We start from the raw sequence: 21965 nt of genomic DNA, 5'->3' as shown, positions 1-21965 counted from the left end.
TTCTCAAGTGTTTAATTTGCTACCAACCACACCCAGTGAAATTTTCACAACAGGTAATGATTTTTTTCATTTGTGGAACTTTCATTGGATTATTATTTATTTATTTAAATGTTCATTTATTTTTGAGAGAGTGAGAGCAAGCGGTGGAGGGACAGAGAAGGGGGACAGAGGACCTGAAACAGGCTCTGTGCTGACAGCAGAGAGCCCGATGCAGGGTTTGAACTCATGAACCTTGAGATCATGACCTGAGTTGAAGCAGGACGCTTAGCTGACTGAGCCACCCAGGCACCCTGTTTTATATCTTCATTATAGTTATCATTTCCTTTAAAATCTGAGCATATTTTCAATATTTATTGTAGCTATTTTATAGTCTTTGTTCACTAATTCCATTATCTCTGTCATTCCTTGGTCCGTTTATATTAATTGATATTTTTCCATGTTAAGGTTTATATTTTCCTGCTTCTTGGCACATCTGGTAAGTTTGGATTGGGTGCCAGACATTGTAAATTTCTCATTGTTGGGTCTGGATTTTGTTGCATTCCTTTAATACGTTCTACAGTTTGTCTAGAAGGCATTTACATTACTTGCAAATAAGGGTGGTCCATTCAAGGCTTGCTTTTAAGCCATTTTTGGGTGGGTAAGTGTACCCATTCTCTAAGACTAGTTCATCCTGTATAGGGTAGTCTTTTCTGGGGACTCTGCAGACACCAAGTATATTAACCTGCTGGGCTGTCATAACAGAATACCACAAACTAGGTGGCTTAAATACCAGAGATTTATTTTCTCACAGTTCTAGAGCTTAGAAGTTTAAGATCAAGGTGCTGGCAGAGTTGGTTTCTGGAGAGACCTCTCTTCTTGGTTTACAGATGAACACTCTTCACTGTGTCCTCATGTGGCCTTTTCTCTATAGTTGAGCTGAGAGACATTAAGTCGCTGGTGTCTCTTCCTCTTCTTATATGGAAGACACCAGGCCTATTGGATTAGAGCCCCGCCATTATGGTCTTATTTAATCTTAATTACCTCCTTAAATGTCATATCTCTACATGCAGTCACACTGTGGTTTAGGGCTCGAACATATTAACGTTAGGGGGAAACAATCCAGTCCATAATGCCCAGCCTCTTCAATAAGGTTTCTCTACTCTGTCTGGTGGGAACTTGAATGAATAATACTTAGCCTTGTATGAGCTGTCAAAACGTCTTTGTCTTATGAATACCCCGTAATTATTTTTTTCCTTCAGTTTTTTTTTTCCAGGGGGGTAGCTTTGTGGGGTTTCACCTTGCAATGGTCGTATTGCTCTTTATTCAAAGACCTTAGGAAACCCCTGTGCAGATTTCTGGAGCTCCTTCTTCTGTTTCATCCTCTTCCCTATAAATTCTAGCTTTCTTATTTTATTTGAACTCTAGTCTGTATTTTCTCACCTCAGTGAGACTAACACCTTACGTGCTTCCCGTCCGTGTGCTGCACCTGGAGATTGCCTGAAGGCAGAAAGCTCATGGAGATCTAGGACTCACATTGGCTCCCCTTCTCTCAGGATTTACAATTCTCTTCTGCCGATTGTTCAATGTCTGGAAAGAGTTATATATTTTTACAATTTTCTCCCTGTTTCTGGCAGGAGGTCACATCTCACAGAAGCTGTTCCTTCGTGAGCTGAAGCAGAAAGTCCTTCTAATTGACATTTATAAAATTAAAGACTTTTGAGTAAGTTTTTTCACAAATGATTTATAATATTAACAGACTTACTTTCTAGATCTATCTAGAAGATAGATAGGAGGATGATGGATAGATAGATGATAGAAAGGAAGAAAGATAGAAAGAGGAAGGAAGGAAGGAAGGAAGGAAGGAAGGAAGGAAGGAAGGAAGGAAGGAAGGAAGGAAGGAAGGAAGGAAGGAAGTCTAGATATATCTGGAAGGTAGAATATTACCTACCTTGTCAATCTAGATATATTAGGTCATACTGTGATTCCAATCACAGCCTCCCAAAACCTGCAAATTATATTCAGTTAGAATCCTACATGAAATCCTTATCAAATAAAATTCAGTCTCACACACTGAAAATATTGTGACATATATTGTAGACAGTTTGCCCCCAGTTGAGAACCACTGCTATAATACACCCTTAGACTGACCAAATATGTAAAAATAATGAAGTTCTTCAGCAGTTGAAATGCCAGTGATCTTGTGAACATTTTTTAGCAGTTGTCATTCAACTTTTTGGCCAAGTGCAAGTCACACAGATGTAAGTGTAGGGAGTACCCCTGAGTTCACAAAGTTGTGCAGGTGACAATGATGCACACAACGTGTCGGGAACGGCTATTCTAGAGCTCAAACGTGAGCGTGCGGCAGAATTGACTGGTGGCCCTGCTGAAACAGATGGTCAAAGCTCCCTCCCTGGGACTTTGATTCGGTAGGCCTGCCAAGGACCTAAGGATGTGCATTTCCTACACTTTCCCAGCTGACACAGTTGCTGTTAGTCCCTGAACCATGCCTTGAGAATCACTGTCTATGACATAGTTGCGTCATTTAACTATGGCAGTAGTAATTTTTAAAGCAACTACTTTCATTTATATATAATATGATAAATATATATCTCAAATACAATTGAGATGACCATGTGGTGTAGTGAAGGAAGTGTGGGAACTGGAATTAACATGAAAACAAAACAGAGGCACCTGGTTGGCTCAGTCGGTTAAGCGTCCAACTTCGGCTCAGGTCATGATCTCACGGTTTGTGGGTTCTAGCCTCACGTCGGGCTCTGTGCTGACAGCTCAGAGCCTGACACCTGCTCCACATTCTGTGTCTCCCTCTCTCTCTGCCCCTCCCCTGCTCACTGTCTGTCTCTGTTTCTCTGTGTCTCAAAAATAAACATTAAAAAAATGAAACAAAACAAAAACAAACAAACAAACAAAAAAAAACATTGGTTCAGCTCTTGCCTGACCCTTACTACAAAGCCATTTTGTATCTCTGAATCTCTGATTCATCATCTGTAGAAAGGGAATTATAATATATGATTAGCTGCTTTACATAAGTAACACACTTCAGTTAATTAATTTTCTATAATAAACACCACTTTTACTCCACTTCTTTCCCCATACACACTTCACGGGAAACAAGACAATAGCGTATGGACTCTAAAATGACTTTCAACAATTAAGGCAATAGTCCATGGAGGACTCTTTATCAGGAAAACTGAAGCATAATAATCTTTTTAATCTTCTTGGTCAATTTTGGAATAGTCCCTAAAAAGTACAGTAGGCCTTGAGTTCTGGTCATATAGATTACATCTTGTACCTCTTTAACCCCTTCTTAGAAGACATGAAATCTGGATTTACTTTAGAATTAACCAGCATTTTGAGATTTTAATACTCTGATGCAGAATTATGAATATATCCATCATGATTATTTCAGACTAAACTGAAAACATTTAGATCTACCTTATTGGACTATCTGGTTTTCTTCTGATCATTTATGAGAAATGAACATGACTTCACTTAAGAGTTTGCTTGAGGGGCGCCTGGGTAGTGCAGTCGGTTAAGCGTCTGACTTCAGCCAGGTCACGATCTCGTGGTCCGTGAGTTCGAGCCCCGCGTCAGGCTCTGGGCTGATGGCTCGGAGCCTGGAGCCTGTTTCCGATTCTGTGTCTCCCTCACTCTCTGCCCCTCCCCCGTTCATGCTCTGTCTCTCTCTGTCCCAAAAATAAATAAAAAACATTGAGAAAAAAAAAAAAAAAAAAAGAGTTTGCTTGAAAGCTTTTGCCAGTAAGATGCATCAGTCATTAGGAGGTTGTTTCTCAAGATAGACGTGTTACACAACGTTCTTTACTGCATTTTCCTGCTGGAAGGATGTGTAATGTATGTTACCACTTCTGTCATTAAGGGTATGGATCTTGCTTAGCATGACATCTTGTGGGATCCTAGTTGTGTGGTATATTTATAGGCATCTAACTGGATGAATAACATCTGATGAGTTCAAAGCACACACATTAATGGTAGTATGGACATCTTTCTGAGTAAACTACAAAAACAAATCCAAATTCTGTGGTAATGCTTCCATCTGTCCTATGATATTCATTATTGTAGGATATCATACAGTGGTGGTGTCACACATGTTATGTCTCTGGAGCATCATGTAACCTTGGGAGCAGAAATATCTGAAGAACCAAAGGAGAGTAAAGGCTATAATTAAAAATAAGCCCCAAGAAATAGTTTCCATGTGGTTGCAAGAAGCCCTTGGGCACAGCTGGAAAATTTCAGGCTGAAGTATGTTGGAACAATAGTTTACAGAGGAAAGTAGCTGGGTTTGTGGTTACCTTTGGAAGTGAAATTTCCTTGCTTGGTTACAATAGCAAACTAGCTATAAAGTTTGGAAGAATATCTTCTGAAGAAGATTGTTACTCCCGGAATTACAAAGAGAAAAATAATAGAAGATTTTTAGAAATGAGAGTAGGGACTTACACTCACATTAAAATAATTTAAGAATGGTTTATTATGTACAAATGAAAATAAGTTCCAAGGTGTAAAGAAAAAATACAGATTTATTTAATAATGAAGCGTTGAAGAGTCCAAAATTCAGGAGAGGAGATTAGGATTTCCTATAAAGCTGTAAAATAAGATTATGTTTTGAATGTTGTGGTACAAATCTCTCTTTTTGGTATTTGAATATCCCAATATGTCTAAAATCAGCTCATCGTTTCTATCCTGATTTCCTTCTCCTTATTTCTCTTTTTGTTATTGTTACTGGCTTGATATTCCTCAAGTCATCTAATCTTGACATTTTGGTGTTTTTTAAAAAATTTCCCCGCTATTCATCTTCTTTATTAAATCAACTGTTAATTTCTTTCAACTCTCCTGCTAGTAGGTCATTCACATTCATATCCATTTTAAAAATTGTTTTAAGATGTTGGGATTATTGAACATAGTCTTTAAAAAATGCCAGGCAAGCGGAGGAATATTGTGAAGTTGTAAAGTCTTCAGGTGTGGATAATCATTTGGAAACGGGAGGTGGAGGTGACAGAGAAGTTAATTTGTGGTTGATGAAATTTTAAGAAATCAATGCATTGGAAAACTAGAGTGAGATCCAGGAGTAGGGATAGAAAAGCTAAAAACAGATGTGTTGCAGGCATATGTGGGTGATCATGAATAATATTTTGGATGATAGGGGTGCATTTTAGAACAAGAATGTATACTGCTGATGACAAGCAGAATTATCAAGCTGTAAAAAATGATGCCAAAGATGTATCTATCTGGGGTGGAAATGAATTGAGAAAGTAGCTTCAGTCAATGTTTTGGTAACCTTTAGACGTATTGTTAGTAAGTTGTTTAGTTTGGGGATATAATGTTGGGGATTTGTTCAATTTTTTTTCAAGTAATGGTAAAGTTTTTATTGTTACTGAAAAGGAAGCTTAAGAGACTATTGCAATCTATAGTTGTATTAATACGCATGGTGGCTCAGTGGCTTGGTTATCAACTTAGGACAAATTTAAGTACTTTGTGTGAAATCTACACCATAATGTAAGTTCAGCGAGTTGCTCAGAGGATACTAGGATCATCCCATTGTGTTTGTTTTCATTGCTGTATAACAAACTGTCACAAACTTAGCAGCTTTAAAAATCCCATTTATTACTCATTAGTTCCATAAATTAGAAGTCTGGGATGACATGGCTGGGTTCTCTGCTCAGGGTCTCACAAGGCTGCATGCAGGGTATTGGCTGGCTTTGTTACCTGGATGCCAAGATGAGAACAGGAATCCTCATCATTCCTATTATTGGCAAAATTCAGTTCTTTGCAGTTGTAGTAGAGAGGTCCCCATTTCCTTACTGGCATCAGTAGGCGGCTGGTCTTCCCATCTGCGTTCCACCCTAAGTGGCTCCTTCCATGCTCCTAGCAGTGAGTCCTTCTCATGCTTCAGGTTGCTCTGACTCCCTCTTCTGTCATCAGCTGGAGAAAGGTCTCTGCTTTTAAAGGCTCATGTGATCAGAACCAAGCCCACCTGGAAAATCTCCCCCATCTTGAAGTCCACCATGCCACAGAGCATAACATAATCGCAGAGATGATACTCACAGACTCTGGTGGTTGAGGAAGACTTCTTTATGCAGGGGGGTGGATTTTAGAAATTGCCTTTCATACCTGAGTGATGTCAGCAATGGAATAGTGAGGGTGTGGGTCACAGTGCTGTCCAGTAAGAACAGCAGACAGAATGATGGAATTGTTCTTCCTATCGGGTCTGTATATTCTCTCTTGTCTCATTTTGTTTTATTTTTTTATTTAAGTAATCTCTACACCCAATGTGGGGCTTGAACTCATGACCCCAAGATCAAGTGTTGCATGTTCTTCCAACTGAGCAAGCCAGGCACCCTTGTTTTGTTTTAAATTGATTTAAACCTGGGTGGCTCAGTCGGTTCAGCATCTAACTTTGGCTCAGGTCATGATCTCATAGTTTGTGAATTTGAGCCCCACATCAGTATCTGGGCTGACAGCTCAGAGCCTGGAGCCTGCTTCAGATTCTGTGTCTCCCTCTCTCTCTGTGCCTCGCCCATGCGCGCTCTGTCTCTCTCAAATAAACATTAAATTTTTTTTTTTTAATTTTACATTGATTTAAGTAAAAAACAAATTGCGGCAGAAAAGCAAAATAAACTCTAAGACCAGAATTCCCTGATTAAATGAGAGTTGTTAATATAGGAATTAATAATTTTCAAAGAACTAATGTAAAATTCATATAGGATGACATTTAACAAAGTGAATATGGACACATTTTTGGCAAATTTGAAGACAGTGAAGTCACCAACATTTTATGCAACTATTCTCATGGATGCTAATAAATTGTATACATAATGGCCAAAGAACTATAGTGAGATAAAATAATTTACTGTTCTTAGCTACTTTCAAGGAGAAGCATAAGAATGAAATCCTGGATTGCCATAATATTTTGTGGGTTAAAAGAAATTGTGAGCTAGAAAATATTGCTTTGTTAAGAAAACACTTCTTTATGATTTATTGTCAAAGTGGTTTCCATACAACACTCAGTGCTCATCCCAACAGGGGCCCTCCTCAATGCCCATCACCCACTCTCCCCTCTCACCGCCCCCCCCCCCCCCATCAACCCTTAGTTTGTTCTCAGTATTTAAGAGTCTCTTATGGTTTGCCTCCCTCCATCTCTGTAACTTTTCTTTTCCCCCCTTCCACTCTCCCCTGGTCTTCTGTTAAGTTTCTCAGGATCCACATATGAGTGAAAACATATGGTATCTCTCTTTCTCGGAATAAAATTAGTGGGGTTTTTTCTAAGATTTTCTTAGCAACATATACACACATTACTGCCTCCTCATCACCATACTTTGTGTTCTCATGAGTGCTATTAAAACTCATAGTTGCGGGGCAGGGGGCACCTGAGTGATTTGGTTAAGTGACCAACTCTTGATTTCGGCTCAGATCATGATCTGAATGATATTACATGTGACCGTAATATAAAATAAGTTAAGTTTAATGAGATTCAATTTGTTAATTTTAAGGAGTATTATAAAAGGATTAGTGCTTTCTATTTTTTGAAATTTAATATTGTTATTATATTGGTCTGAACAATTCTAATTTACTATCTATTAATCTTTTCCTAGAATAGTAAAGCCAGAGCCAGATTATGTTATAAATTGGTAACATTAATGAGGCCAGGGAGAAATAGAATCCTTTTCCTTCTTTCTCCTTTTCATTCTTAGATAACTTTTTTCTTTTAATTTCACATTTTTTTCTTATCATAGTATATAATACCATGAATATGTTCTTATTCATGAGAAATTTTATTCAATTACCTCATTTAAGAAATGCTTCTATGAATCAAATTTAATGATTTATCAGCATGTAGAATTTACTTCTAGTTTAGAAAAAATCTTAAGTACAGAAAAACTCATTAATCAGAATGTCATTAACTCAAAATGTGTAAATATTCAACTTGGACTAATTGGAATTAACCTTTGTATGATCTGTAAAGAGGTAATTAAGACATATTTTATTTTTATATGGAACAAGCATTGAAGCAAGGGAAATGTTTAGCCTGATATAAAAAGAATTTTTCCTTAGTTTTTTTCATATAATGTATCTTATCTTTCAAAATATATCTTTTAAAATATACAAAATGTAGGGGCCCCTGAGTGGCTCAGTCAGTTAAGCGTCTGACTCTTGATTTCGACTTAGGTCATGATATCATGGTTCATAGGATTGAGCCCCACATTGGGCTCTGCGCTGACATCATGGAGCCTGCTTGGGATTCTTTCTCTCTCTCTCTCTCTCTCTCTCTCTCTCTCTCTGCCCCTCCCCTGCTTGTGCTCTCTCTCTCTCTCTCAAAATAAATAAATAAACATTAAAAAAATTAAATGTATAAAATGTATTAAAAAAAACAGCACATAGGTATATAGAACCTTTTGCTAAAGCAGTGTTTAACTTTCATCATTCATTCATCCTATATGAAATATTTATTGAGCACCAACTATATTCCAGGCACTGTGTAGGAGGTAATAATAATAGAAATACCAATAGAATATACTTATTGAAGGGTGCCTGGGTGGCTCAGTCGGTTGAGTGTCTAACTTTTGATTTCTGCTCAGGTCATGATCTTGTGTTTGTGAGATGGAGCCCTTTGTCAGGCTCTGTGCTGACATTGCAGAACCTGCTTGGGATTCTCTTTCTCCCTCTCTCTCTTTGCCCCTCCCCTACTTGCGTTGTTTCTCTCTCTCAAAATAAGTAAACATTAACAAAAGAAAAGAAAAGAAAAGAAAATTCTTATTGAGTAGCTGCTGTTTGCCGGGCCATTTGCTGAGCTCTTAATATGCATTATTACATGAAGTCCTTCCCACAACCCTATTAGATAGGTACTATTATTACCTACATATTTGTGATAAGAGGACTAAAGCATATGTGGTTAAATAACTTGTTCAAATTCACAGCTAGTTCTAGATCTAAAATATGCATCAGGTAGTTTGACCCCAGAGGGAAAAATTATCACCCATATACTAACAACAGTGAAACAAAAAATTATATCCCTACCCTCAATACAGGTACATCTTACTTACTAGAGATGACATTAAATAAATAACAAGGAAACATACAATTAAAATTAGTAATATATATTTTATGAAGAAAAATGATATAAAGAATTATGGGAGTGGGGCACCTGTGTGGCTCAGTTGGTTAAGTGTCTGACTTCCACTTGGGTCAGGGTCTCATGATTGGTGAGTTCAAGCCCCACATAGGGCTCTATGCTGACAGCGTGAAGTCTGCTTGGCATTTTCTCTCTCTTCTTCTTCTTCTCTCTCTGCCCCTACCCCACTCATATGCTGTTTCTCTCTCTCAAAATAAATAGATTAAAAAAAAATTATGGGAAGGCCTAATTTAGGTAGAGAGGTGAGAGAGGTTGTCTCTGAGACAATGGCATTTGAGCTGAGACTTTGACTTGGGTGAGTGGGAGTTAAGTAGGACACAAATGGAAAGAAAGGAGGGACGGCACTTTCCATCTGGAGAGATGACTATGGAGAAAGGTCTTCGGGTGGAAGGAACATGGTACATTGAGGAACTGAAAGAAAGTCTGGCATGAAATAGGGTAAGGCAGGACTTTGTAAGATTTTAAGTTTTACTTGAGATTCATTGGAAGAGAATTCAAGGATTTTCAATCTTTAAATCATTTTCAGGGCATAATTTGAAAAACAGATTAGAAGGGGAAAGAGGGCTTTGCAGGGAGACCAATCAGGATGCTACTGAGGGAAATCTGGTACGAGAGAGTTTTGACTTTGACTAGGTTAGTAGTAGTAGAAATAAAGATAAGGGAATGAAACCGAGTACTAGTTCAAACAGAGGTGGCAACTGATACGGGTGTGTGAGGATGGCGGTGGCGATGAGGAAGAGGAACATGGGTGGGAAAATGGGAGGAAGTAAAGAAGACCAAGAAGAAAAAAGCAGAGAGAAGAAAAAACTAGAGTGCGGTGTCAAAAAGCCTGGGAGAGAGAGTGTTTAAGGACAATTTTCAATGGTGTCAAAAATCACTTAGAAATAAATAATTGTCCATTATATTTGCCAAGGTGGAAGTCATTAATGGCTTTTGCAAGAGGAGTTTAGTGGAGTAAGGAGAGCTAATGCCAGATTAGAGAGACAGTTAGGCAGTCAGTGAACACAGCCTGAGTGGGCCATTCTTTTGAGAAGGTTGACTGTCCAGGGCAGTAGCTAGAAAGGGATATAAAGCCAATGACTTAACGGACTTAAAAAGTAGATGGAAGGACACAAATTATTTGCCTCTTCTCCAGTTGAGAATTGGTTTCTGATTTTCCTTCCCTTGATTTTGGGCTGACGTTAATGATCCTCTGACCAATGGAACATGGCAAAAGTGATGTTCTGGGGCTTCTGAGGATAAGTTACTAAAGACTTTGCACCTTCTAGTGGGTTTCTTGGGATACTTGCTCTTGGAGTCATGCGCCATCATATGAAAAGTCTGAGAACTGGGAAGGCCATGCTTTAAAGAAGCCTAAGCTAGTCACACGGAGAGAGTACATGAAGAGAGAGTTACTTGGATGGCCCCATCTGTTCCAGCCACCCGTTGCAGGCGACAGGCCATGAGTGAAGAAGCCATCTTGAACATTGCCACCCCAGAAGATGGAATGGAGAGAAGAATCAAGAAGCCCCTCCAACATCCTTAAATGGGGCTCCAGGCAGATGGCCTCAGTTAAGCTGTCTCAAACCATTTCAACCCAGCTGAGACCTCAGTTACTATGGAGCAGAGGCAGCCATTACCACTGTGCCCTGTCCAAATTCCTGATCCACAATATAATGAGCATAATAAAATATCTACTGTTTTATGTCACTAAGTGTTGGGGAGGCTTTTTTTCCCCTTTTTCTACCATAATAGATAACTGGAATAACCTAACACATAGTCATCTCTTCAGTAAATATTCATTTAATTTAATAGTACAATTCACAGAAATTCAATGTATTAAAAAAGTTACAGAAGGACATGTTTAATTAAAATTGTGTGCAAATTAAAAATTTCTTAATACAATATACAATTTGGCATTTCAGTCATTTAATTGAGCATTCACCCTACTAGTCAACATTTGGGAAAACTTTTATATTCATAAATGATTTATACTCAAATTATCTAAACTTCATGCATATTTCAAGGAGTTTTTTTTATTCCCAAATTTTGAGAAAGGTTCTGCATTGACTTGATACACACTCACTCCCAGGCATTATTCTAAGTGCTTTCTGTGTATCCAACCACTTAGCCTAAGAACCATGATTTTTTATGATGTTTATTTGTATTTTACAGAAGAGTGATCTGAAGCACAAAGAAGTTCAGTAATATTGTCAAGGTTGTACAGCTAATTCCTGACCAAACACAGATTGGGGTCCAGGCAGTCACAGGTTCCAGAGCTTGTATTTTAAACTACTTAGCTATATGACAAAGGCTGTCTGATGACCTTAAGGTGGTTATAGTCCTGCTCTCTTCCCCTTCCTCCACCCAACACATTTTGTTTGGGTCCTTTCCTCTGGACATCTGGTTGAGAAAGAATACCTTGAATGGAATGTGTGAATGTCAAGATGGGAGAAAGTGAAGGAAAATTCTAGAATTAGGAGCCCTTCCCAGACCTGTTATGATAATGAGCTCCTAAGGGGAAGGACATTGTTGCTCAGATGGATGAACCACCGAGGAAACTTCCCCTTTTATATCTTAGCCTAGTCCAACCCCACCTCATCCTGTTCCCTGGAAGATTGATGTTCTTAGCCTGAGTCAGTTCGAATATAAGATATCACATCTGCTCCAATATAAAATCTCTGAGACCAATTTCACTTAGTTTCCTATACATTTTAGCTATGCTATATGAAGTCTAAATGTTAAATCACACAGCCAAATAGAAATTAATTGTTAAGTTTTGCAGCGTTGCATATACTCAGTATTCACAGTCAAATTAATAATTGCAACCCCTTTTCTTTCAAAGTAGGCATAATCACTGACATACAGGTGCTATCATGTTCTTTAGGAAGGTCTTAGCAGCTTTTGACCTTCCTCAGCAACAATATCCGACATCAACCTTCAAGGAAATGACACTGGAGTGTTACCAAAGCTTTGTTATGTGTTACCCAGAAATATGACTCTCAGTGGTGAATTCTTGTGACTTTCTTTAAATGGATTATTCCCATCAGGAGAAGCAGTGTGTGTTAGAGGTGACTACTGATTGAGTTGGCAGGTGATAATTCTTTAGCAGGAAAAGCAACTTGCAATTTTTAATTTTAGGTTGACTTTATCCCACTGAAAGTGATAGTATATGAAATTAAAATATCTTTTTAAAAATGAAATTGTATGCAGGATATAATGTCTGTTCTTTCGTACATTTATTTATTTTTGCAGGTGAGGGCACTCCTTCACCAAATAATATTTCAGATTAAACATGTAATTTCTTTAATAATGTTTGTGATCAACAGCCCTTCATCATCAAGTATACCTGTCTTGTAACTCTCTGTGGGGACAGAAAGTATTGCTATAAAAGTATATGGTGGCAAATGTGAGTTTATCATATGGAGAGGGAGCACGGCAATGGAGAGGAAGATGAGGCCACCCAATATGGACATGTAGGCAAGAGTGCAACAGAGCAGGGAACTGAGCAAGTTGTAAGAGGAAAAGCCAGGTTCTATCAGAGAGCTAGGATGAGGGTGGTTAGGTAAGGAAATCATATCTGGAAACTTCTTTAAGTATTAGAGAAATTTTTATTGGTGGTTATTTAAAGTTTTCTCCCACTCTCTTTTCATACTAAGCAAAGATTAAACTTTTCACTTCTTTTTTTTTTTTTTTTTTTTTTTTTTAACATTTATTTATTTTTGAGACAGAGAGAGACAGAGCATGAACGGGGGAGGGTCAGAGAGAGGGAGACACAGAATCTGAAACAGGCTCCAGGCTCTGAGCTGTCAGCACAGGGCCCGACGCGGGGCTGGAACCCACGGACCGTGAGATCATGACCTGAGCCGAAGTCGGCCGCTTAACCGACTGAGCCACCCAGGCGCCCCTAAACTTTTCACTTCTTAAAAGAAGCCTGCAGTTTCTAGACAGTAAGTTTCATAGCATTAAAAATTTACAGTCTTCTGTAAATTAGTCTCTGGTATTATCTGCTTTCAGATGCTTTTGCTGCAGTGATTGTTTCAGAAACCATTATTATTTTTTTTTTTTTAGGAGAAAACGGCCTGTACGTGTTTGCCATTACTTTTTTGACTATGGGATATCCCATATCATTGAAACAGAAGACATGGGACAGCACACACTTAGTTCGCAGGCTTCTGCCTGATGGCAGAGTCCTGGTTAGCCTTGTGGGCTGTGTCTCCTGGAAAGAGCTCCATTTCAGCCCTGGGGTAAATCTTGATTAGTTTAAACCAAATATGGTGATTAATTCCATCTAGTTATTGATTTAGGCGTGTGGATGTCACGCACTTCTGGTCAAGGAGAGATGAAGGAAAGTCATCCGGGGCTGTGTCAGTTCTTAATTTATTACCTCTGAGCTCTGAACACACCTTTCCACATATGCTCTCTGATGTATCTAACAACGGAATTTCTTTAACCATTTCCCTTTAAAGTAAGTACGTATGATGTTAAGATTTTCAGTAGAGGGCGCTAGAGAGACACTGCAAGAGGGAGAGGCTTCCGGCAATTTGCAGCCTGAGCTGTGGGTGTGGGGACACCAGGTGGAACTTGCCTCGGGCCGGGCCCGGAAAGCGATCTCTTTGTAACCTTGTAGCCTCAGCCTAGAGATAACCTGGGCCGCCTGCATGCAGCTGAGACCCAAAAGGGTGAGGGCATGGGAGGGGGAGATCTGCAGGGAGAGAGAGCTCCTTCTCCAAGCCACTCCCTGCCAACCTTCCCGGTCGGAAGCCCCACCCGCCACACAGCCCCCACACCCCTCACACCCCCAACTGCCGCCTCGTATCCCAAAGTGAGCCTAGACTCCCACTGGACGCCCACGCCAAGGTAGCTGACCCTCGGTTCCCCCACCTCCCCTGGGTAGGGGGCTGCCTATGGTTTGCCCAGCAACTACAGACTCCCCACAGTTCTGGCTAAATAAGCCAACCCCCTTGCTATCAGGTGGCTGAACCACATCTTCTCCAAGGCCTGAAATGCTTCCAAGTTTGTCTTTCCTTATATGCTCTCCATTAGCCCTAGCATAGCAGAGTTTCCTTATATCTTATAGCTAATAATTCTTTTTATTGTGGCTAATAATTCTTTGATTGACGCTCCCTTGTTTAAACTACTGTGGGATTTCTATTTCCTGATCAGATCCGGACTGCTAGAGGGGGGATTCCGGGATAGAAAAATCATAAAAATCAATGAATGAGTTTACACTGCATTTTTCTGTCCCAGAATGTTGATACATGTAACCTCTGGAACTTCAGTGGTCATTTTTGGCCAATGGAAAGTGACAAATGGCAAGATCCTGAATTTTTGATGAAATCAGCTGTGCTGTTGAGCTAACGCACCCTCGTATGGTCTGACTTGCTGACTTATATAAAGTGAAGTTAAAGAAAAAAATGCCCTCACATTTAAGCTACTTTTGGTTGAGATTTCAATTATTTGCAGCACAAAGACGTATAAAGTTTAAAGTCATCATTATTCTAAAGATTTGTGTTGTGTGTGTGTTTTAAAGCAGTCACACTGTCTCTTAGTAATCCTAGGTGGTTGACACGGGCTGCTTGGGTCATGAGGCTGGGTCACCCGTCTCGCGGAACAAACTCGCTGTTATAATCCATAGCATCCGCGATTTCCTTTTCATTGCTACACATAGTCAGGTCCCTTATAACATTAAATTATATCAGCATTTAGAAAAATTTAGTTTTCCTTTCTGATTACATTAAATTTCCATCAGTTTTTATGGCAAAAAAAGGCCATTGGCGTGGAGTCCCTGTGTGTTATTTTATTGGAGGCTGAAACATCTCCTAAATGTCAGAAACCCAGAATGGTCTTTTCCTGGAGAAGAGACTCTTCAGCAGATTTCCAATTTCTCCACAGACATGCAACTGGGTGCAATGCTTTGACATAAGCCTATATTTGGAAATGATAATAATCATGTAGAAGAAGAAAAAAATAGAGCCCTGAAGTCTTCCTTTTCACACTGCCTGGGTCTCACAGCGAGTAATACAAATTTCATCCTTGATTAGAAGGGGCCCCTGGGTGGCTCAGTCGGCTAAGTGTCCAACTTTGGCTCAGGTCATGAGTTCCTGAGTTCCTGTCCCTGCATCAGGCTCTCTGCTGTCAGTGCAGAGCCTGCTTCCAATCCTCTGTCCCCTCTCTGTCTGCTCCTCTGCCACTCATTCTCTTTTTAAAAAATAAATAAACATTTAAAAAGGAAATCTTTTCAGTGTGGGGTGGGCTTCAGGGAAGAAATTGACCACATGGCTCTCTGTAAGTGTGCTTTGCTTATCACCCAGTCCTTGTATTACCACTTTACTCTTTTTTTTTTTTTTTTTTCAACGTGTGGCTACTGGAGTTTCCTTTGCCTACTGTGACTTCTCAGAGGTTTCTGCCAGAAATATGTCCAGCACTCCAGGTATCACGAGTTCCCCCCACCCCCAGTTGGAGCCAGTGATTATAATTCTTTCTGTGGAAGTAAAAGGGTCTTGAAATAATTCACACATCCCGCCCTACCTGTCTGCTTCCTCACCCGCCCTCCTATGCATACAACAATGCATCGGATTGCTTCTCTGCTGTCTTTTCATGTCAAGATCTTCTCCAGGAGCTGGTTCTTTTTTTTCTCTTCCTTTTCTTTTTTGCCTTTTTTTTTTTTTTTAATTTATTTATTTATTTTGAGAGAGAGAGAGAGAGAGAGAGAGCACATGAGCAGGGGAGGGGCAGAGACACAGAAGGAGAGAGAGAACCCCAAGCAGGCTCTGTGTGTCAGTGCCGAGTCCAGCATGGGGCTCGAACTCACGAGCTGGGAGATAATGACCTGAGCTGAAATCCAGAGTCAGATGTTTAACCAAATGAGCCACCCAAGTGCTCCTCTCTTCCTTTTCTTCACAAAGTGGTGCACCGGCATTTCTTTACAGTGCTGCTTCTATTCTAGGCTTTGGGAGACCCAGCACTCGTGAATCCTTTCCAGACAGACCTGGTGGCCCTCACGAACATACTTCCAACTTGCACACCTCTCCTAGTGAGTAATAACATACATGCTTTCTCATGGAGTTACCTAGGCACTCTGGCTACTATTAAAGTTCATCACTGCCTTAATCACAAGAAAGGAAGGCTCAGACTGAAATTAACCGCTGGTGTTCATTCCAAAAGAAATAGGATTCAGGACTGAGATAAGGTTTGGGGGCAGAAGAAGAGTAGGAGGAAACAACTGGACTTCCTCTTACTACTCACCTTCAATGCCATTCCTTTGCAATCCTCAAGGATATCTGTTAGTCTGAGAAAATGAAGGTGGGTTGTGAGTGGGGGAGCCCCTCAGCATAAGGTTGTGAACCCCAGAAAGCAGAACCCTCAACAAGCCACCCGCACGTGAATGGTGTCCTTGACATTTCCATTCTTGACCCTGCGATGCAATATTATCATAACTGATGACCTTCTGATCAGAAAATGTCTTGATATTCTATTTTATTTTTAAAAAAATCAGAAAAAATACATGTGAATGTCTGTTTTTGAAAAGTCATAGAAACTTCCAAAGCTGAAACACAAAACTCAAGAGCTGGATTTGAGAAGCTACTAATTTTACAATGGGGGCGAGGGACCTGAAAATTAAAAATGAAGAGTGTGGCTTCCTTTTGTGCATTTATTGAAAGCTGGTCTACCTTCCTATAGAGTCCTTGATTCGGTTATCTTTGTTGCTCCCTTTTTCGAGGGAAACGAAGACACCTAAAATAACATTGACGATTGGTCTCTGGCCCTGTTCTACTTGACCTGTCTCACTTGTATCTGTAACTGAATGGTGATGAATTAAATGACAGCTCCTGTTGCCCGGCATCAGGACACATGACAGATCTTCGCTTCTCGCAGGTCAGCATGGCCAATCCCGAATCTCTTTTTAGCAGACAGACCTCTGGTCTTAAAATCAAGGTCAAGACAGAACAAGAACATAGAGGCTTCCTCACTTCCCACTTCCCTTTGTGCTAGGGACAGCATACCCGTATCCTAATTGTGCCTTAGGTTCTTAATAAAGTATTAATTAATTAATGCTTGACTTACTGTTGTCAAGTCTTAACATTTTTTGCATAGTGTTCCCATGCTATTTTTTTTATGTCTAGGAATGTAGCCTAAGGATTATGGATGTATATAAAATTTTACCTATAGGGTATATATTATAAAATTACAAGTCGAGGGGTGCCTGGATGGGTCAGTCAGTTGAGCTTCTGACTCTTGGTTTCAGTTCAGGTCACGATTTCATGATTCGCTGACTGAGTGGAGCCTGCTTGGGATTCCCTCTCTCCCTCTGTCTCTGCCCCTCCCATGCTCGCACTCTCTCTCTCTCTCTCTCAAAAATAAACTTTAAAAAAGTATGTATATAAAACTATATATAGCATACATATATTTACCGGTCCTTAATCATTTTGCTTTTGAAAAATATTTGATCATTTAAAAAAATATCTTTAGTGTCCAGTCAAGTTCTAAATGAGAGTGCTATGCTATATGTGTATCATCTTATGTCATTTGTGTCTACGTGTGCCAGATATATCCAGATCTATATCGGCTACATCGTTTACGACCTTTATCATCCTCACCCTCTGCCTCTTCTTCCCCCCACTATTGCCTGCACCCCTCTTTTAACTTCCTCCCTCTGCTAGTCATTAAAATCTTAATGATGTTACTATCTTGGAGTTATGATTATGGCTGGTTTATATTTTCTTCTTTCTTCTTCCCTGTATTTTGTATTTTTTCTATATTTGTATGTAATTTGGCTTGTTCTATTATTCCTACACAATTTCCCGTAATGACTCATGATTAGAACTTCAAAAGCCTCAGAAATGTTCTTAGCTGTAAATATTATAATACAAAAGGTCAGTCTGTATGGATTATTAGTGGTTTCATACAGTTTGACTGGTTCTCAGTTTACACAGGCTCTTAGAGCCAGAGAAAACGGTATCTAAACCAGTCCCTCATCTTAAGGGGAGTAAACTGAAACCCAGAGAGGCTGACAATCAAGGCAACGTAAGAAGTCACAAGGGCACCTGGGTAGCTCAGTCTGTTAAGTCTCAGACTCTTGATTTTGGCTCAGGTCATGATCTCGCGGTTTGTGAGGTCAAGCCCCACATCGGGCTCTGCTCTGACAGCGTGAAGCCTGCTTCGGATTCTTTGTCTCCCTCTCTCTCTGCGCCTTCCCCATTCTTGCTCTCTCTCTCTCAAAAATAAACATGAAAAAAAGTTTAAAAAAAAATAAGTAACAGAATTGGTGGTAAATCCAAGATTCTCACTGTACAATGGCTTTTATGATGACAAAATGAATTTGTTTGAAATTTGTTTGTTTTACTTTAGTGGCTGTTGGAAAACATCCATACCTAAAACACACATGCATAAGTATGATGACAGAGTTACCATCTCTAAATTAGAATATTTAAAATGAAAGAAAAAGTCATAATTCTGATATGTGTGACAAATTGAAACATGCTATACTCAAAATAGCTTCAGATTGTGAGTTTAATGTTATTTCATTTTGAAAGGGGAATTTATCAAAACTGTCTATTATGAAAAGAGAATCCGACAGAAGGTACTATGCTAACACCACTCAAGCTGTAACCTTTATCCTGTAAGAATGGAATGTCAATATTTCAAGAGATTCTTCTTAGCAATTGTTACATTTTAGATCAAAATTTATTATAAAAATCGGATACAAACGTAAAATAATTTTTATGGTTATTATAACCAAAGTGTGGGTAAAAATAATTGTTGCTCTGGCTGAAATACAGTAGTAGCTTTATCTTGCTTGAACTACATTTTTTGTCTTTGCAAAGAGAACTTCTCTGCATCATACCTACATCCTTCCACCCAACACACACAAATTGACAATCTAGACCAGACCGTGCTCCAGAAAATTGCACCACAGAAATTTGCGAAGGTCTCCAATTGGCTCCCTGGTTCCCTGATTCCCTGTTATTTGATCTGGTTCAGTCTGGCATGTTGCTTGTGTTTATACAGTGTAATAAGACATATGCTGCCCACCAGAACCCATCATGATCTGTGGCACTTCCCAGCTGACTGCTATCCTATTTATATTAATTGAACGCAGTGTATTCTGCATACACTGGTGATTATCCTCATTTATTTCAGTTCCTAAAGACTCAGGATTTCTCTACATGCTTTTACAACATTGCTCTACTCATTTGGCTCCAATTAGCTTCAGCTAACAAAAATACATTACAACAAAACTCTGGTTAGCCATTGCTGTTTCTTGTGACATAATTTGTGAGCCTTTAGCCCTTGAAAGTAAAGACACTGGGAATTAAGTTATGGTATCTTTTATGGGGCTGAAAAATATTAATTGCAGGCATATGGGCTCACTTCCTTAAAGAAGATTCGTGATTTCTATTTAACTAATAAATGTTGACATAATTGAAGAGCTATAAGCTCCATATGTTGGACTTTCTGAAGAATTTCTGATCATCCCCTTGTTCAGTTAAGTAAGAAAATGCTTTGGCATTAACACTATGTCGTGCTTTATTTGCACTTAATATTTTAAAGTTATATTGGATGGCTAAATAACTCATCCAAAAAAGTTTTGTTAGAAATGTATTAAAAAAATAAAAAATCTGGGGCGCCTGGGTGGCGCAGTCGGTTAAGCGTCCGACTTCAGCCAGGTCACGATCTCGCGGTCCGTGAGTTCGAGCCCCGCGTCAGGCTCTGGGCTGATGGCTCGGAGCCTGGAGCCTGTTTCCGATTCTGCGTCTCCCTCTCTCTCTGCCCCTCCCCCGTTCATGCTCTGTCTCTCTCTGTCCCAAAAATAAATAAAAAACGTTGAAAAAAAAAAAAATCTATCCCCAAATCATAAAAAAAAAAGTGTCATTAGTTTAGTGAACTTATATATTTTTACATTAAAAAAAAACAAACATTTTTTTCTCAGTGAACTGATTTTTCCATTCTCATGTCTTATTTTAGCTCTAGAGTCTTGGATCAGACTCTAATAGCTAATGTTTTAAAGATAATAGTTTTTGCAAGGACAGTTTTGAATAACGGTGATTCCTTCAAAGGATCTTTTTCGATCTAGACACTTTTTAGATCTAGACACTTGAAGAAACTTAAGAATGGATCATAATGGATCCTACAACAAATTACATTGCCTTACATCTTATTAATAAAAAAGTTATAACCAAGAAGTTTAGCAATTTTCCTGTCTTTTGGACTGGCGTTTGCATATTACACAACCATCCTTCATGGTATCAAATCTGGATTTTGATGTTTTGAAATATAATCAATTATCATATATTAGTCTGAGGAAATTTCATTGTTAAATTATAACCCCAAGCAAAAAGTCTTTCTAGTTATCACTCCTTTGAAAGTTTTAGTTTTTAAATGGTGTTCTCATTTCATTTTATGTTTTTCCCCCTTCCATCCCAAACTTGAAAAGACAAGGCCAATCATAGTCAAATACCGTAAAAGCTGTGCTCCCATGGTTTTTATGTAAAGTTAATAAAATAAATAAGAGGCAGCTGTGCATTTCAGGAAATCACTCCATTGAGGGGTTCTGGGAATATTACAACCACAAGTGTGAAGCCGGAGTCACCAGAAACCCTCAATGGAATTACAGCTCAATAAATCAAAATTTGCTCCCTTTTACCTTTACAGTATAACTCTGCATTCTATGTGGTGCCTATGTGTTACAGTATTCCTGCTGCTATCTTTTTAATTATCATCGAACTTCTACCTTCTTGTTCCACCAGGTTGGGATTTTTTGGGGGGAGCTTTTCATGTGCTTGATTGCAGTGGGTCTCAAACATTTTGGGTCTAGGGACCGCAGCATGGTAATAAATCCCTCTCACCTGCCACGACCAAATAAGAAAGAATGAATGAAATAAAAACCATGAGGCATTTTGATAACATTTCATGGAGGTATATAATAAGTACATCCATGTCTGATTGTAATATCATACATGTTAGTAGGTCTATGGGCCAGCAGGTAGACCACCTACAAACCCCTGTGGACTACTGGTCTCCCAGCTGACTGATAGGCTGTGAGTTACTGTTTTTGACAATCACTGCAAAATACAATTATCATTCTTCTCTTTAACCTGTGTATTCGTTGATGACAAACCTGGTAAACTATTTTTTCCCCAGGATTTCTTGTTCTCATAAGTCTTCCCCACCCTCATTTTCTTTTAAAGTATTAGCAAAATCTTAGTTTCCTTAATCAAAAAAACACTATGCAGATTCTTCTAGCTAAGCAGACAAAACACCAAAACACACCCCGGCCCCTCCAAAAAGAAGCACCAATCTAGAAGCTGGGTTCAAATCCTGATCTTTATCAATTAGCTCTGTAACTATGGACAAGTCTTAAATGTCTCATTCCCCCCCCCCCCCCCATTTTGGAAATAATATTAGTATCCATCTCCTAAGATCGCACTGAGGTCTGTTAGTAAGCTTTTGGTATGTAACAAACCACCCAAACATAGTGACTCAATACAATAAACAGTTATTATTTCTATAACCCTGTGGATTGGCTTCAGAGATCTTTCTGATCTGGAGAGACTGGCTAGCGAAGGGTTGTTTAGGGTGGTTTTATTTACACGTCAGTGGTTGGCAGGCTAGTTGGTCTGGGGAGGCCTCACCTCAGGTTGGCCAGATGGGTGGATACCATCTGCCAGATGGGCAATGTGTGGCTCACCGTCCAACAGGCTAACTCGTGCTTCCTCACGTGGTGCTGTCAGGGCAGCAAAAAAGAGCAGGTCTGTTTTCAAGGCTGCGCTCACATCATGTTTGCTAATGCTCTGGACCAAAGCAAATCACACGGTCAAGCCCAGATTGAAGGGGTAGAGAT

General features: G+C 39.4%; 1 protein-coding gene and 1 long non-coding RNA gene across 3 annotated transcripts in view; one reads left to right on the top strand and one right to left on the bottom strand.

Moving 5' to 3' along the window:
* Positions 1-21965, top strand: part of CSNKA2IP (casein kinase 2 subunit alpha' interacting protein) — a 262755-nt gene that overhangs the window by 30655 nt on the left and 210135 nt on the right. The gene's annotated exons all lie outside the window — the stretch shown is intronic.
* LOC131512674 (uncharacterized) lies at positions 5592-6137 on the bottom strand. Of its 2 annotated transcripts, none has more exons than XR_009262237.1 (2): positions 6058-6137; positions 5592-5934 (listed from the first exon to the last, which is right to left on the bottom strand). It is a non-coding gene; the product is annotated as an uncharacterized LOC131512674 (long non-coding RNA). The 2 variants fall into 2 exon arrangements; XR_009262238.1 differs by having other exon boundaries at positions 5592-5951; positions 6058-6130.

This window comes from Neofelis nebulosa, chromosome 5, assembly GCF_028018385.1.
Source record: "Neofelis nebulosa isolate mNeoNeb1 chromosome 5, mNeoNeb1.pri, whole genome shotgun sequence".
Lineage (NCBI taxonomy): Eukaryota > Metazoa > Chordata > Mammalia > Carnivora > Felidae > Neofelis > Neofelis nebulosa.
Note: the sequence above shows the minus strand (reverse complement) of the source record. Positions and strands in the feature narration are given on the sequence as shown.